The following is a 17,830-nucleotide window of genomic DNA, read 5'->3' on the forward strand; positions in this document are numbered from 1 at the left end:
TTAAAGGTCTGAGAAATAGATGCCAAATAGGAAAGGGCCCAATACGGAACCCTGTTATATATACCACTAGCAATTTTTTTCTTTCAAAAGTAGTACCTGCGGCTCTAACCACATGAGTTCTGCCGGACAACCAATTAGTTATCAACTGCAAAACATAAAGATTTAGATTCAGATTTGCACGTCTGTCAATAATACCAGCATGGGGAATAGTGATAAAGGGTTTGTTCTGGTCCAGATATAATGTATGTACCATAGAAAAACTATCCAGTAGTTTAGTGCATTTTTAGAGAAATGAATGAGATTAAAAAGGACAAAGTTCCTTTGACAAATTGTTGAGGGTACAAGGTTAACAAATTTTTAATTTACAAAGTAATGAGGTCAAAGATAATAGGTTCCATAGCCTTAAATAAGGGACTAGTGAGACTAACGGGTCTATAGTTACCAGGGTATATTGTTGTTGGGCCACCCTTATGCAATGGCATTACTATGGCTTTTGACAGGCTTCAGGAAAGTTACCAGTGAAGATGCTTAGATTAAAGAGTTTAAGTAGGGGTTCAAATAGGTCATATTTGGTAATGATAATAAGGCATGCTAGTATGCTATCTGGGTTTATGGAAGAGTTGTTTTTAGCTTTAAGATGAAAGGACTTATTCAATAACAATTAAAGGGGCTAGCTAAAACTGGAATCTGTGGAAGAACAATAACAATTAAAGGGGCTAGCTACAACTGGAATCCATGGAAGAACAATAACAATTAAAGGGGCTGGCTACAACTGGAATCCATGGAAGAACAATAACAATTAAAGGGGTTGGCTATAACTGGAATCTGTGGAATAACAATAATGATTAAAGGGGCTAGCTATAATTGGAATCTGTGGAAGAACAATTACAATTAAAGGGGCTGGCTACAACTGGAATCCATGGAAGAACGAAAGCAATTAAAAGGGGCTAGGTATAATTGGAATCTATGGAATAACAATAACAATAACAATTAAAGGGGCTAGCTATAACTGGAATCTGTGGAAGAACAATTACAATTAAAGGGGCTAGCTACAACTGGAATCTGTGGAAGAACAATTACAATTAAAGGGGTTGGCTATAACTGGAATCTGTGGAAGAACAATTACAATTAAAGGGGCTACCTACAATTGGAATCCGTGGAAGAACAATAACAGTTAATGGGGCTAGCTATAACTGGAATCTGTGGAATAACAATAGCAATTAAAGGAGCTGGCTATAACTGGAATCTATGAAATAACAATAATAATTTAAGGGGCTACCTACAACTGGAATCCATGGAAGAACAATAACAGTCAATGGGGTAGCTAAATAACAATAACAATTAAAGGGGCTTGCTATAACTGGAATCTGTGAAAACACAATAACAATTAAAGGGGCTAGCTATAACTGGAATCTGTGGAATAACAATAAAAATTAAATGGGCTAGCTATAACTGGAATCTATGAAATAACAATAACAGGAGATGAAGTAAAATTTGTGCCAGATTTGTCAGCCAGGTTATTAGCTATATTTCTTTGGGTCAGAGTAGGCAGTGTTATTGTGGATTAGCTCAAAACATTGTTGGGTATTAGTTCTTAACTTTCTGACATAGTTAAAGAAAAAGTTGTAGTTATATTTGGTTTTAGCATCTATTTTATGTTCATATTTAGCTGTCAGCTTCTTAATGAATCCCTTAAGCTCTTCATTAGATTGCTTAAGTGTGCTCTTAAGATAAGTAAAATGAGAATTCTTATAAGCATTAAGTAATTTCTTTCTCTTGTTATATGATTTATTTATATGAGTATTCGGTCATAGATGTTTGTTTTAAAAATTTTCATTATATTCAGTGCTAATAAGGGCAGTCTTATCAATATAACTAATTAAGTGAGAGAAAATGTCAGTGGGACAAGCAGTAGCTTTAGCAGTAGGAGGAGGATTACAGTGGAATGTATTTAGGTCATCAGTAACTTAAGAAAGTTTGCTTTTGAGAAGTCTCTAAACGTAGAGATATTTGCAGGGGAAGTACCAGCAGTTTTTAAAGAAATGGTCACAGATTTATGGTATGAGTTAACAAGGGAAGAAGATGCATATGGGTGTGCGTGTGCAACAAGTGGCATATTTTTGAGGATAAGATTAGGGAATTGGGTCCCCTAGTAGGACGGTTAACTAATGGCATAAGGCAGTTAGCATTTATAATGTCAAGAAATTCTTGTGTTAGGTATGCTGAGACCACTGTCAGTGTAGACCTAACAGTTTATTGATGGATAGTTGAAGTTTCCCACAAGAAGGCAAGCCAAGACCTTATGGCTCAAGAGTTTTTATTTAATGTTCAAATGCACAATGCTTACACTTAAAAGGAAAGGGTTGCCATAGTTTTAATCTGTTATTAATGTTTTGACTAAATTTATGGTGAAAAAAATTCTTCTTACAAAGCTGAAGTGAAACTACACAGAATATTATAATCTTTGCAAAGATATGATCCACTGTGACAGTATAAACCAAGGTCAATACTTAGGGCAGATTTCTCATACATATATATATATATATATATATATATATATATATATATATATAGGTCCACTTCTAAATCTTGAAAGGTCATACTCCTGAAATTCAAAATACTGAGTCCAAAATCTAGAAAGTTCAAAATACTGAAAACTCAAAATACTGAACTTCATAATATCGAAAAAAACTACAGGATACTAACACTTACTATACTCCACCAGAAGTACATAAAGAAACAAATAAAAGACAAGCATATTAGTTTACTCTAACTATTAACAGGGTAGTAAGCCCCAGTGCACCCCCTGCTCCTTAAATATTTCAACTCCGAGATCGCACTTTACTACACTAAGATCGCACTTTACTACACTAAGATGAGTTATGTTGTTGTATAGCAAATTAAAAGGTAACATGACTAAGGTTACAAGAGGCAGCCATGAAGCATGTAATGGTATGTTTGCCATTTTCTTCTGTGGAGTGCGATCTCAGAATTGATATATTTAAGTAGCAGGGAGCGTGGGGGTACAGCCTCCCACAAAAGTAGGGTGCAGGGGGCTTGCCCCCCTGGTTATAGTTGGAGAAGAGAAATAAAGTTTTGTTATGTAGTTGTGCTGGAATATTGTAAGTGCTGATGTACTCTGCTTTTTCAATATTATGAAATTCAGTATTTTTAGTTTTCAGTATTTTGAACTTTCCAGATTTTGGGCTCACTGTTTTGAATTTCAAGCTTATGAGCTTTCAAGATTTAGAAGCAGACCCATATATATATATATGTGTGTGTGTGTGTGTGTGTGTGTGTGTGTGTGTGTGTGTGTGTGTGTGTGTGTGTGTGTGTGTGTGTGTGTGTGGGTGTGTGTGTGTGTGTGTGTGCGTGTGTGTGGGTGTGTGTGTGTGTGTGTGTGTATGTGTGTGTGTGTGTGTGTGTGGTGTGTGTGTGTGTGGGTGTGTATATATAGATATATATGTATGCATATATATATATATATATATATATATACACACACACACACACACACACACACACACACACACACATATTGGTTAAAAAATGCTTTCCCAAGGATGAATGAGTAAGAGATATTAGACATGAGCTGCTTTTAGAAGAAAACTTTACTGGATGCTGAGGTTGAGTTTAGGGTGACATAACTCATGATGCTCATTAGTATTAGCTCCATCAAAGAAACATGAATCACATTTACTTACTGCTATATATGCAACATCCCCTTTCACTATAAAAAAGAACTATGTGCTATATTTACATGCTGCGTATTGTAATGTGAAAATACTCTAGTCTATCACTATGTGATAGGTGGTGGTATTTACAGAAATAGACTCTCCAGAGGAACACTAAAACAGACATTAATTTTATAACAATACTTTAAATTATGTACTGTCACTGTATCTGAGTAGTTTCTTATCAGTCTTCCAAACTTACCCAAACAGGACTATAGAGCCATTATTATCAAATGTACAATAGCAGAGACTTTTGGGAAAATAATTTGCTCTTGAATTTATAGACCATGTAAACAAAAATGTTTTTTAGCATATGCTCAGTGCACTATTTACATCAACCTGGCACTATAACAGAGCTCAATATATACAATTACTTTATAGGTATAGCAATCCAGTTATCAGAGTGTATCTGTACAGTTATTGTAAAGTGTCAATTAATGATAAGACTTTTTTCCATGGATTGTTAATAAATGGCTTAGGATGAATCCTTAATTCTTTAATTTTAATTCCCAACAATGCTGTCGTCTTCAGTAGGCTGTAGAAGTCTTCCAAAGTCAGTATTGTGTTTGTATTCCATCTTCTTGTTATACACTTCCTTGAGATTGCAAGTATTGTCCAAACTAGATACATATTTGACTCATTCAAATGAGGACCTTTGTACACATTTAATAATGCTAGAGCTTTAGATAAGTTAAACAAGTCATTAAATAAAGCTTGTAAAAAGTTTTTAATATCATTCAAAAATGGCTTAACTTTAACACAGTTGAAAACAATGTGATTCCAATCTGCACTGTGTATTTTCTCATACCTCCAACATATTCCCTTTATGGAAGAATTAATTTTAGTAATTCTATCTGCAGTTAAGAATGCTCTGTGCAAGCATTTCCAATTAAAAACTTTCCAGTATTGTGTAAAGGATGTATGTTTTATTGATAATAAAATATTGGATTTAATTTCTTCAGTTAGCTGTAATGAGTGTCCTTTTGTTATATAATTCCAATATGAGGATTTGGGTGTTGTTTTATAATTTATCAATATATTGTAAAATTTTGAAATACTATTTCCCATGTCATAATCATTATATATGATTTCATATAGGTATTTCATAAGTTTAGGTATTTCTTTAAATGAAGAATTACTAATGATTCTACATAAATCTTGCAAATGCATCAGAATGCTTTGCATAGCTAGTGAATCTTGTTGTGGAATTTTGTATGTTGTTTCTATTGTTTGCATACCCAGAACTTTTAGATCTTTGATACATGGAAACCAACAAACAAATCCTTTCTGTTTCCAGGAATTAATTATTTCTCTGTATATTTTATGTGGATAGCTCTTTGTAACTATGAATGGTGTTAAAAGATCAAATCATCTTTTATTGTATTTGTAATTTCTTTGTAGGATATGGGTGTTTGCAGATCTTTTTTAATTTTTCTGGTATTGTTTTATATTAGAACATTTTTCATCTAGATTTAACTTATCAATATGTATATTTTCTTTTTGGAAATGTTCCATATAGTGATTTCTATAGCCATAAAGAATGTCACCTATATCTGAGATATTTTTCTCTTTCTTTTCATGGAAGATACATTTAATGTTATTAGCTTTTGATTGATTATTGTAGATAAATTATGTAGATATTTGGGAGAAGTGGCCAAGGTATTAATTTTTAGTTTTTCTAAAGCTAAACTAGTTTTATGTGTTCAAATTTTGTTGTATTTATTGTTTAATACTTCTACTTTCTTTTGCATCTCCAAATGATTTTGATTTCTTTCAGCTTTTACTGACAAAAGTTTGGATTGTAGCTCTAATAATTCAGAATCCCATTCTCTGATTTTCTTTATACCAAGTTAGGGTTTTACTATATATGTAAGCTTTTAATGAGTCCCATGTCATTATTTTATCTCTGTGGTGTAATTAATATCTAAGAAGAACTGTAATTCAGATAATAACTGGGGTTTGAACTCTTTAATTTTAGTTATGTATGCTGAAATTCTGGAGTTAAAGATTAAAGGTTTGTACCCATTTTGAAGTTTCATTATCATTGAATTGTGGTCTGAAATGGGGCAGGGAGTGATTGAGAAATTAATGATTTTAAAGTGTAAGTCATGGGCAGAAAACATTTTATCTATTCTAGTTTGGGTACCAAATCTGTGATCTTGATGAGAAAACAACAAAGATTTATATTCTTTAAATTTGAAAGTATCTGTAAGATGAAATGATTCTACCCACTTGTTTAAAGCTTTTGATACAGCAGATGTACGCAGTGGTCTTTTATTTGTAGTTTCAGAAATATCAAATATACAGTTAAAATCTCTTCCTAATATTAGTTGCCTTTATAATTATTGGAAATGAAATCCAAGTGTTTTTTAACAGTTCCTGATCCAATGCCTGGAAACAAGTATAGATTGGCTAGGGTCCATATTCTGTTATTATATTTAACTATTACTAATGCCATATCTTCATACATATAAATGATTTCTGGGTTAATCACATTTGTTTTCCATAAAATTGTTACCCCTTTTATCTTTGTCTTATAAGTGGATTATGCCACTATCATATATTCCCTAGGATTTCATTTGTAATTGTCATTTGTTTTGAAATTAGTTTCTTGAAGGAAGACAATTTGTGCTTTGTTCAGTTTTAAATATTTCAGTAGATTTGATCTCTTGCTAGGATTGTCTAAGCCATTGGCATTTAAAGATAATAAAGTTAAATTCATCTTAGGTTGTTTAGACTATGTATTTTTTGTTTTATTGTGACTACTAAACATTTTCCTCTGATAACTATAAAGTATATGTTTGAGCTTTTAAAGGAAATTATCAGTTTTGTACTTTGATATTTACCAACAAAGTAATGTTTTCATCAAGCATACTAAAAATGTTTTTGTTCGGGTTTGTTTTTGACTAACATCAGGAAAGTATCTTGCAATCTTTCATATAAAATGTTCTTGAATGGTGAATGAAGTATTTCACAAAATGTATATCTAATCTTTGGAAAAAATGCATCAATGATTAGTGCATTAGGACTGTTATATTTAACAATTTAAAATGTTAGCAGTACTATATCTAGTGTAAAAATGTAGTCCAACTTATTGTTTAGAACTGAACAGTTACAAAGTGTATATGTTAACAGTACAGAATCTGTTATGGGTTAGATTATTAGTAAAACTATCTGCCATCCAATGCAACAACTGTAAGTTTGCAACCAGACTACAACTAATAATGTAATCTGCTATAGACTGTGTTGTATCAAATGCATGCTCCTGTAAACATGTCTTGCATCGTGTTTTTTGCAAATATACCTTCTTCATAAGGAGCTTGTGTCATGACTGAATGGACTGTGGAGCAGCTCAGTCACCTGGTTAACAAACATATAAAATATCTGATAAAATAATATAACTAAACATAGGGACCCTCCAAACACTGGGTTGAATAGACCATTCTTCTTGCACATGTTAGGATTACTAGCATGTATGAGGATCCCTGGCAAGCTAAACATTGGAAACACTGGTAGAATCTGACTGAGAATCAAAAACTAGGAAACTGGACTTATTCTTTCTGAGGAGAGACTTGAATAGCACTCTCAGAATATAACTTAGGCAGGACATTTTCTGTCTAAAGAGCAGCCTCAGCCTGAACTCGCAAATCAGTTAGTTCACACAAACAATTTTCATTTCTTCTACAGATTTCCATAGTAGCATTTGCATCAGGCAAGATCTCAGCAATTCAGATTAACTAATAAATAAAACGTTTTCTTGATTCTCATTTCCAGTTGATTGTTTCCCTCTTTTTAAAACTGAAACATTTTAATCTGTTTTGTCAAAGTAAAATGCATGTTTGTGTTACCTCTCTTGCAGAAATTCTATGACAGTTTGGTTCTAAATGTTCGGGACTTAGTAGCATATCTTTTAAAAAAAGATCTATTTCAGATTCTGCAAGATAACTCTTTTACATCCAGCACTTTCTATGAAGTCATCATATTTATGATCATCTCTGTTTTAAGGCCATGTGGTACCTTTTATACTTTGTTAATCAAATATTTGAGAAACTCTTTTTTTTTACATCCCCAAGAAAGCTGAACATGCCCAGAATAGTGATCCTTAAAATATTCAATATTAAGCACCTCTTTTAATCTGAACCCTTGTTAAGCTTTACCCTATGCTAATCAACTGTCTACCTCTCTCAGATATCAAATAAGTCAACGGTGTTTTCCTTCTTGCAACCCAGGCTACATAAGTCTGATTCCATCCTATATAAAATCTGACACTATTCTGTGGGATCCCATCTGGGAATGCTTGCAACATATATAAAATTCTAGGGAGTAAGAAAAAATACTAAATCCAACACTCAGCCAGTGATCCACAATCCTTTAATAAGAAAATACTGAATACAAACTGCTCTAGATCTAGTTAACTAATATCAATAAAAAACTAATTAAATACTCTTCACAATTAACATCAATAAAAAATCATCCAATCACATAAAATATCGCAATAAAGTCATCCAACTGCATTCCATATTCAGTCCAGCAGGTGTCAGCATACCATAATTTAAAATAAACACAGATTCCTTAAATAACAACTTTTTTTTTTAAAAGAAAACCATTATATGCTTTAACATGCTCAAAAATACAGCCTTTTAAACCATTAACTACCCCACCATGAACTGAATTAAAATTGACTACTAAGAGGCTTTCACATTTATTTCTAATATCCCTCAAGTGTTCCTGCAATCTTACTCTAAAAGTTATTTTACTTTCCCCAATGTAAAAAAGATTGCAGGGACACTTTAACATAAATTACACCCTCAGTATGTATCCCAAGAATAGTCAGCTATAAGATTATACAGTTTTTATTCAATATTTTCTTATTAAAAGATTTTGGATCACTGGCTGAGTGTCAGATTTTTTTTTATTTAATTTATTTTATTTGTGGTTTTGATAAGAAAAAATACAACCTGAACTCTTTAGTCAAGCTGGAGTATAATCCTTTTCCATTTTTTACACCATCCTCTAATACTGCAGTCAACACAATTTCTCAGTTAAGTCTTTCACATCCAGAAGAAACTAGATTTCTAAATAGTATTCCTTGCTACATTAAGATAACTTGGGTTCACCACAGGCTTTGAATCTTTTGACCTTAAGCTTATTAGACATGTATCACATCCCTAATTTGTAATTCTTCTGACTAGAATGGCAACAGTCATGTTGACTACTCCGGCTGGCCTCTCAATTGTACTTGCCCCCATTCTGCAAGATATATGAGACCCCAAAGAGTAATATCAAATATCCATATCTACCATTCAGCTTAATCTGCTAGGACTGTTCTTTAGCATCAATAGCACAGAAGAATGTAGACTTTGGCTTAGTTGCTACTATATTGATAGCTGTTTGAAGTGGATAGTGTCCACATTTAGTTTAGTTATTAAGTGTTGAGGATTAATTTTACTTATTTATTTCATCCATCCATTCTCAACCCCTTTTTCTCATTTTGCACATGGAGTTGGGGTGTTACTGCAACAGTGCCAATCATCTTGAGCCAAGATTTACACCACCAGGTGGCTAACCCTGCTGGAATGCTTCATTCGTACCACACACACATACACACACACACACACACACACACACACACACACACACACACACACACACACACACACACCCTATGGCCAATTTAGAGTGTCCAATCCATGGCCAATTTAGAGTGTCTAATCCACCTACTGCATGTCTTTGGAATGTGAAAGGAAACTGGAGCACCCAGAGGAACCCCACATGATCACAGATACTCCACACAGAAAGCACTCCAGCTGAGAATTGAACCAGAGAACTTATTGCTGTGAGATGACAATGCTAACCGTTGCACCACCATGGCATTTGTTAACAAGAGCAGGGGACTGATCTTTAAAGACTGTTTACTGGCTCAGTCTGGGAAAAAGTAAAATACAGAATAGATAGGCAATTAACAAGAACATATAAGTGATTAGAGAGTAAAGATAGAGAATACATTGCAATTTGCAACAGTCATAATCTTATTTATCCATTCATTTATTCAGTCTGCCTGATTATGATTCCTGTAGCTTCTATGACCTCTAATTCTTGTTCATTTTAGGATCTGAGCACAACTGGTACTTTTCTTTGGTTGTGAATAACTGTTATTGCCTCATGGAAAATATTTATATGATATTCACCTTGCAGAAAACATATCATTTTAAACAGATCATATTTCTGCAAAATATTGCTTGCACTCTTTAAGATAATTTCAACACTCTGCGGCCTGTTTTCTGAACTTGCAGAGAAGTACTAATCAGGTGCACTCTTTTGCTGTATCTGTTTGATATATTAGCTTGTTTATTAGTGACAGTTTTAGTTCCGTGTGGCGACCCCCCTAACCGGGAAAGGCCGAAAGACACAAATTAGTGACAGTTTTCATCTGTGTACACATAACCTTCATTTGTTGCAAAAATCCAGGAGTTAACTGTGTCTGTGCTTCTTGATATAGAATTTGTGCTTTCATGTTGAAGATCTCTGTAACTCTTCTTTGAAGGTACAAATTTCCAAGCTATCCTAGCGCTATCAAACTGACTTCTCTTTAACTTTTTACGGTATCCCTGTTATACTCTGTAGCAACTAAGTTGTCATTTTGCATCTGCACTTGCATGAACTCTCTTCTCTATGCTATTTTATAGCCATTACCAATGGAATATTTGGTTTCTTTTACTGAATTTGTTAGGACACCATGTGAACTAGCAGATTGTGTTTTGTTGCATTTGTATTCCTTGTGTAGCCAGACTTGAAGTAAAGGCTATAGGATGACAGTAGTACACATGCTGACTTGAATATTTTATTTTTTAAATTTGGTACCTTAAATTTAAATTCTGATAATGTGTTGTACTCTATTATAGTATCAAACTTAAGTACAACTGACATGTCTATAACCAACAGCTTTTCTGACTAGCATTTCCAATTGTTATCAACAATACCTTGATTTGAGTTCACACCATCACTAACTGGTTACTGTTTACTGTAACACTGTGAAGCAGTGCAACTGTACCTGTGACCATTTCAAATATTTGCACGACCTTTTTGTCTATGAAACAGTAACATTTTGCTGTGGCAGCTTATTTCACTTTTACAGATTTAATTAATTGCAATGGTCTTTCTCATGTCAGTGGAAGCATTGCTTATATTAGGTGCTCATTTGTTAACAGGTCCCATCTTATATGACCACATGGCATCCTCTTCACTAGCATTTTTGTTTTCATTTTTAAGATTTTTAATCATGTTAAACTTCATTTTGTTATCTTTCTCATTTACATTTCTTCTTCCAATTATTCAGCCATACTTTCCTAAACATTTGAGAGTTCACCTCCCCATATAAGTAACTTGCTTTGTGCAGCATGAGACAAGCTTCACTAAGTAATCAGCCCCACATCTGTGATTCCTCATGTAATTCTAATTATTTCTAATCAATGAAGCAGCCAAATTACCAGGCTCACAGTATTACGCTCCATGTTTTAAAGGTAGTCACATAAACATCTATTGACTCTGATGCATTTTAATTTCCTGTGAAAAAAAATAAGTGTCTTATTTGTAGCAACTTATTCTTTGACTCACAGTATGCTTGAATTTTTTTTTTTCAAGACAGAAATCTTGTCTTTCACATCTTCTCTAGAAATTAAAGCATTAAATATCTTAATGGCTTTCTTGGCTAAGCCAAGATACAATGTACAGAGTCCTTTTTCCCTTTTTCAAGTCCAGTGATAGTGATATACATCTAAAAATGTTAAAACTAGAGCTTCCAGGTTTATTGAGATAGCTTTATGTAGTAATCTCAAGTCAAATATTGTAGAAACACAACTGATCTATCATGGTTGTTCTGCAGAGCATGAAAACAAACATACTTGTGAGACCAGGATTCAAGACTACAATATGGAACCAGCTAAGTGTCACTGAGTGATAAAGCCAAGACCATGTCTCAGGTGATCCAACTTTGAATAGTGGCTTTGTCACCTGTAGGAGCTGGTGGGGGAAGATGGGAGTGAGCAGTCATTGCAAGCTTACCATCTGGGGGTAGGTTATCCTGGCTCACAGTAGGAGCAGTTGAACTCATTGGTGCTTGAGCCTAGTGAGCCTAAGCTGCTGAGAGCAATCACACAGTAAGCTAAAGGGAATTCAATGTGTGGAGGCATATTTTGTGTTGGAGAGTAGCATATAGCAGAGTTCAGTATAGCCAAGGAGAAGGGGGTGCTCTTCTGGGGCAGAGGGTAGGTCATAGTGCAATACCAGTCAACTAGCCTATTCTCTATTAACTCATGGGATTCCTGGGCTGGAACAATTGGACCATAGAGCTTTTGTGTAGCACAGGGATGTCCATCAGCTGCTACTGCAGAACAGATGAGTCAAGTAGGAACAGGTGGGTGTACCACTGGCCTATGCCTTTGGAGGAATTCATGAAAAACTATAATATGTAGGAAACAGAGGTATAACTAGAAAAGGGTGAATTCAGCAGCTCCCTTGGGTGCAAGATGTTAAGGGGCATGATCAGTAGATTCTGACTGGGCAGTGCTGCTGCACTGCTGAATGCTGATACTGCATCTGCTGACAGGTCTAGAACACTTTTGCTTCATTTGTGGTATTCAGTGGCAGCAATCTGTTTGCTGTAATTATACAAAGTGGTTTGCTACAGTTTCCAGGCCACAAAAGGACTTTTTTTTCTACTGGTCCTCAAACATGACATGATGGTCCTCAATTACTTAGAATTGAGGGGAGAGACAGACTGAGCTGTACCAGGTACCTGAACAGGTCTATGTCACTTTACTAAATAAACATATGACTGAAACTAAAACAAATGAGACAACAACAAAACTGATGAACAATGAATATTCACAAAAGCAAAACTTACAAGATCAAAATAAACACATTCAATCTATTACAGGAGAAATACATCTCTCCCTTTAAAATATGCTGTGATTTACAGCAACTTCTGTGGCAAACACAGAGCACTTTCCAGATGATAATTGTTCCACTGAAATGATGAATGTAGTGTTCTGTTTAGCTTCACAACAACCTTTTTCTACATTTTTGCAGGGGGAGAATCCTCCCTGCACCCCCCAACCCCCCTACAAATTATAAATACCAACTCTGAGATTGCACTACAGTAGGGAAAAGGGTGAATTTCCTGATCCTCACTGTACTACAATCCCCACTCAAAACCTGCAGGGTTTCAAAAAACATTATGCATTAACATCCGCAGCTGGATTTTCAGTGTGTTGTGTTTTGGATTTGTGAACATTCATTGTTGTGCTGTTACGGTGTTATCTCATTGTTTTCAGTTTTGGTCATATGTTAATTTGATAAACTGAAGTAGATACACCTGAAGAGGTATCTATGGTTCTGGTAAAAATAATTTGTTAAATTAAGGAAATTGTTAAAATATAGAAAATACTTTTGGAAAACTTTTCAGCAAAAATGTTATCTTCTGAGAAGGCCTTATATTGCCGACATACCATATTGAAAAACCTGCATGCCTATAAAAACTACTCAACGTCACAAAAAAATTTATCAGATCTGAAAGCATATTTTGCTGTTGAAGCAAATCAATTCTATTGCCTTGATATATATGCAGGCTGGTTTAAGAATATGTGCTGTCAAGGATGAACTGAGAGGTGTTAGGCATAAGCCACTTTCTCAAAAAAACTTTACTGCAGACTGAGTCTGGTTGGAGGCTGATATAATTTCTCTACATCAGCTAGAATTAATCAGAGTAAAGAAACATGAACCAAACTCACATACTGGTACATATAAGTTAGCAAACACCAAGAGTAGCCCATACTTAAAGGTATGTGGAAAGGATTTAATGAAGAAAAATATGAGAATTTTCTGGAATGTTTTTTTTTTCAAGAATCTGTGCCCATAGAAAACTAGGAAGAGTTTAGTCATTATGTGGGTAGACTTTGCACTACAGCTGTTATAATACGTAATAAGAATGGCTAGCCAGTTAGTATTAAATCACTGCATTCAGGTATCCATGTTTATTTTCCATATCAAGATGAATTTTTATTCCAGATTGACTACATAGATAAGTACTAGGCTAGCTGCTGTTATGAAACATTTTAAGTGTGGCCAATTCTGCTCAGAGGTGAGAATAAAACCCTGTACTTTGTGAATATGAAGTAAACACATCAACCATTATACCACCTTCAAACCCTGCACTATGTTTGTTTAATACATTGTGTGAAATAGGAGTCACTTTGAGTTTTCTTTAATTTAAAACAGGGCTTTTGATATTCCTTATTAGCCTGTCACATCTGAATAGGCTGAACAAATGCTGCAAAGATCTGATGTCCATAGTAAGTTCATGAATTAATAATACTAATAATAATACAACAAAGATATAATAATAATACTACAAAGATAATAATAATAATAATAAAAAGACAGAAATTATATTGATTAAATTGTGTGTAATTATAGGTCTTTATTGAAAGCAACTGAGTATAGACCTGTTCCAATACAAAACTGCACCTTATCTTCTTTGTGTGGACTGCTTTTCCAATTTCCAGAAGTTTCCAGAAGTTGCTTGGATACATGAAACCACAAGTTTATTGTTGTTACAGTATTAAAGTCAGTTTAGTCAAGGCATGACATTATGAGCCAAGGGTCTTGTAATTCTGTGAAGGAGTAGGAAGTCCTAGGTATCTACAGATTAATGGACAGCTGGAATATGGCACAGAAACAGTGGAAATCATATTAAAAAAGTATGGCAATTCAGGCAATATGGATTATGAATTCCAGCAAACAAAAACATGCTACTGCAATCCATAGGCATATCACTTTTACAGCTGTGAATGGGTAGATGATTCAAATCTATTAATTGTTCATACCTGATGATAATACAAGTATAATGGTTGAAAGAAAGAATGTTAGATTAAACAAAAGTTGTACTGTGAGAGATTGTCAAAAATACTGCTGCCTTGCAAAACAGGGGTGAGTAAGTATGAATGTCAAAGAAGTGACTGGAGACACTTGGTACTCATTCATTTGCTTCTGACTTTCACCCATGTTTTCATACATGCAGTATGCAAATGTGCAATACGGTTTTATTTTTAAATGCTGCAATCTGAGCTTTATTTTTGTTTTGTTTGTTTTGTTAGCCAGGCAGGTAATAGACCTTTTTAAGCTACAACCCAGGCCAAAAGTAAAAAGAAACAGTGCACTTTATATTGTAAATAAAATCTCAGACAGTAAAAAACAACAAACATATCTGAGAATAACAGTTAAATATTAACATAAAAACTGAAAATGGGTTAGACTAAAGTGCAACTTTGTCTTTAACCAACACGAAGTAATATACCTCTCAACTATCCAGATTTTTGCAGAATGTCCAGATTTTTCCCTCATTTTTTTTTCTGTTTCTCATAAAATTTCTGGTTTTCTGGCAAATCACTGGTATCATCTGAGGACTGAAGTCACTAAATAATGGCATACATTTGAATTGTACACTTCATATTCTTCAGAAAAATACATGCTAAGGCAAATCCTGATATTCTATCAACTTTCTAAGTTTATAAAAGCAATATTTAAAATCTATCTCTATTTTAGGGCCTTTGTTCCCCACCCCCATTATGTCAGGCTTTGTCCAGATTTCTTGCTCTAATAGGCTGAGAGGTATGTGAAGTAATAGTACTGAAGTACTGATTAATAAAATGGCTGCTGTATATCCAGGACCATAGACTGTAGCTAAATGAAACATAAAAAAGGAAAACATGTTAAGGGATCAGAAATGAGGGCATTATGTTTATAAATTAGCCAGTATTTCTGAAGCAACTCTATTTGTACAGAAAGTAAGATGAACCCTCAGTTTCTTTTGAAAACCAGCCAATGTATGTAAATATTCACAATTCATTTCTGATGGGATCATTTCCAATGCGTTGGTCCTATATTATATTATTGCCTCCAATAATGAGGCCAAAAGATGATCTCATGATAGTAAGTGCTCGTTCTTTATGTCCTCTAAGCAAGAAGTCAGGAATCCTTGTAGGTAATCTGTCAACTAGTGAACAGCAGCATTCTATGTTGATTAGCTTTCCTGTGAGAACAGCTAGTATAAGGGTAACGTTTTCAGTCACAAACAACCACATTACGTTTTTTTTTTTTTTTTGCAGGTACCCCTGTGACCATCAAACTACATTTCATTATTGTTAAAACAAACAGTTGTGCCAGGGAGGTGAAGCTGCAGATCCTACAGCAGTCTAAAAGAGGCCAGTGTTACATGTAACATCCAAAACAATTACTGAGAGTAGGAGGCAGTATTTCATTGTTGGTATTTGAGCACTGAAGTCCAGCACTTTACTTTGTTTTGGGTGTAAGCAAAGATTTTATAGCACTGCTTAATCTGGTAAAGTATTCTGGAAACTGTGATTATCTTATGACATTTGAAGGAAAGAGATTGGTCCTATGGTACCACTTGGTATTTATGCTAAGTGAGCTGGTTAATAGCACTATTTAAATGCTTTCAGTCTTTATGAAGTGAAATAGTTCATGTTTCTTAGTATATAGCGACATAAGTGCACTTCTACCAATCCTACATTCATTTCTGAATCAAGCAGACCTCTATTATTTCATAGTTATATTATCTTGTCATCTCCATACAGCCTAAATCCAGCAGTGAAGGGTTAATACAGAGCATGAAATATTTAAATAAAGCTATGAGAAAGTACAGAATGGCACAGCAAGGTGCAGTTTGTATCTGAAGTGTTAGAAATTATGATATAATGTCAACTATGGATGTGGAAGGCAAGCATGAAGACAAATCCCAGTACTTTTTTTCAATTTTTTAATCAAATCATGTGCTAGATTTATAGATGAAACAAAAGTATTTAACACTGTAGGGAACAATACAATTTTAATAATTACAATCTTTTATTAATATGATATAAAAATATTCTGTTCTGAAATTAATATAATAGCCCATTCCTTAACTAACAGAATCCAATAACATTTAGAAAATAATCTGGTATGGTGTATTGCATAGCTCATATATATAATGTGTGTGTGTGTGTGTGTGTGTGTGTGTGTGTGTGTGTGTGTGTGTGTGTGTGTGTGTGTGTGTGTGTGTGTGTAAAGATTACATATAAAGATTATGAAGACTTTTAAATGAGATTTGAACATGAAATACACAGGGAAGTAGAGTCTGAAGAAGGTGGAAAAGGTTCTGAATTTGGAAACATTCACAACTGTCTGCATTAAGAACCACAGCACTGCCCTTAAATATCATGTCAGTCATAAAGAAGAGCACTTTCTTATTTTTCACTAGGCCCCATATAGCTAGTGGTAGTGAATATTTGTATAAGCTTAGTTTATTTATTTAATAATATATGTACCCATAAACAGATCTGACCAATAAGACTAGGAGCGACAAGGCTGAATGTGAGGACCAAAGTCCTAGCAGTTGCGAGGTCAATGGTGTGTGTCAGCATCAAGTGTCAGAGGCTAAGAGCATTGCAAAGTCTTGTGAAAGAGAAACAACAAATATGTGAGCATCATGACTTAGTTAATTAACACAAAGTTCTCTAAAACTTGCTGTTTACATTGTCGATTAGCAAGTGTGCTTATTTTATTTATTTATTTATTTATTTTTATATATATATATATATATATATATATATATATATATATATATATAATAATTTTTTTTGCAGACAATATGCAGCACAGTTCTTTTACAAAGAGTGATGCTGATTGACATTCAGTTTAGAATTCAAGAGACGTTAAACATCTTAGAAGAGGTACAATCTGTTTATCTACTGTATAACTCTGAGTTACACTAAATAGGCAGCACTCCCAGGCTTAGTCTGCAAAAGGTCCATGTCGATTAGTGTTCTACCCTTGTAAACAAATACTGTTAAATAACTGAATTTATCGGAATGTAGATCCATCCTTTAAAGATCCTCTTGAAGCTGTTTACTTGTCTGGTAGTTCAAGTTAATGGTATTGTATACAAGAAATAATTTCCAAGGCAAGGTCATTTTTTTTGTTATGTTATTGCAAATCTGTCACACTGCTTTTCAAATTTGGTCATAAGGCTGGTTTTGACT

General features: G+C 34.1%; 1 protein-coding gene across 1 annotated transcript in view; it reads right to left on the minus strand.

The window, feature by feature from the left end:
• Positions 1-17,830, minus strand: part of DRD3 (dopamine receptor D3) — a 1,635,526-nt gene that overhangs the window by 467,185 nt on the left and 1,150,511 nt on the right. The window lies entirely within an intron of this gene.

This window comes from Protopterus annectens, chromosome 5.part1, assembly GCF_019279795.1.
Source record: "Protopterus annectens isolate FY-2018-M chromosome 5.part1, PAN1.0, whole genome shotgun sequence".
NCBI lineage: Eukaryota > Metazoa > Chordata > Ceratodontiformes > Protopteridae > Protopterus > Protopterus annectens.